Source organism: Arachis ipaensis, chromosome B07 (genome assembly GCF_000816755.2).
Source record: "Arachis ipaensis cultivar K30076 chromosome B07, Araip1.1, whole genome shotgun sequence".
In the NCBI taxonomy this organism is placed as follows: domain Eukaryota; kingdom Viridiplantae; phylum Streptophyta; class Magnoliopsida; order Fabales; family Fabaceae; genus Arachis; species Arachis ipaensis.
The window spans coordinates 123,931,009-123,932,447 of NC_029791.2; positions in this window are offsets into that span (position 1 = coordinate 123,931,009).

Below are 1,439 nucleotides of genomic sequence, written 5' to 3' on the forward strand. Positions count from 1 at the left end.
AATTGGTTTTTAAAAATATTACTTAATTTTTATTTTTTAAATAGAAAATGTAATTTTGTATTTAGATAAAAATATAAGAAGAACTGGAATTCAATAAAATCTTTTTTATTTCTTTTCCAAAAAGTAACACGTTATTACTTGTTTAAAATAAAAAATATTTTTTCATAACAAAAGTACTTTTTAATGAAAAATACTATTTTTCTTAAAAAAAAATTCCAATGAGAACTCAAAATTCTTTTGTTAAATCTTTTCCTTTGCCTCCTATATATTATTATGCTATGAGTCCCGCTAGGGAGCCAATGAGATATTTGTACAATGTGTATAATGGATTGTTTATTTAGCCCAATATGAGTTAAAAATAAAAATTACTAACGAAATAATAAATTTAAAAACTCTTATTCAATTATTTCATGTCAAATTTAAAATTTATTTCAAATTTCAAATTCTCCAATTTCAAATTTTAAATTTTTAAAAAATCCAGTTAGTTATTTAAAAAAAAAAATAACTATCTGAAATCCTCCAATACTCTTTTCTTTTTTAACTGGCGGCCACCCCACCTTCGTCAATAATCATTTCATTTCACGGTCGCTACTTGACTTGTCACACTCCACTCACCCTTAATAAAAATAACCATAAACTTGAAGATAAAAATAATCATCCGCATACCTAATGAATTGAACATCTAACATATTTTAATTATATATAACTAAACTCAATCCAATCAAAATAATCATCTACATAAAAATAAAATAACCATTCGCATACCTACTAAAATGATCATCATAAATTGACCATTAAAATAGAAGAAGAAGATGAATAAACAGAAAAAATTATTATTGTGGTGAAACATAATTTTAAAGGACTAGTCATGACAAAAGCGGCACTGTTGTTGAAGCATAGGGCTCAAATCATGAAAGAAGCTGACCATACTTGGATCCAAAGAAGAAGAAAAACATGGTGATATCATCGGTGAAAAGAGACTTGAAAAAATGGGAGAAAGCGAAACCGGTTCTGAAGAGAGACACGAAAACATATATATTAAGCTTCAAATAAACATATATATATATTGAAGCCAACTAAAAACATAAACTAAGATCTCTATATACATACATAAGCAAGAAACCCTAATCAAATGCAAAATGATGCTATTTAAATAATTCTGGAAAAGACCACATTATGAACTTTGCATAAATATCAGACTCCAAAAATTCAATATGAGCAGCACGTCCAACAAATGAGTTCAAATTCTTGCCATATGAAGACACATCGAAATTCACATCACAACGCATCAAAACTCGACGATGTTCATCGTGATTCACTCTCACTTGATCCAAAATATCATTTAACATTTCTATGAACATTCTTCCTTTCTTTGATCTGTCATTTGATGCTGCTGGGCATGATTCTATTCTAGCCGAATGATAAGGAATATAACCATC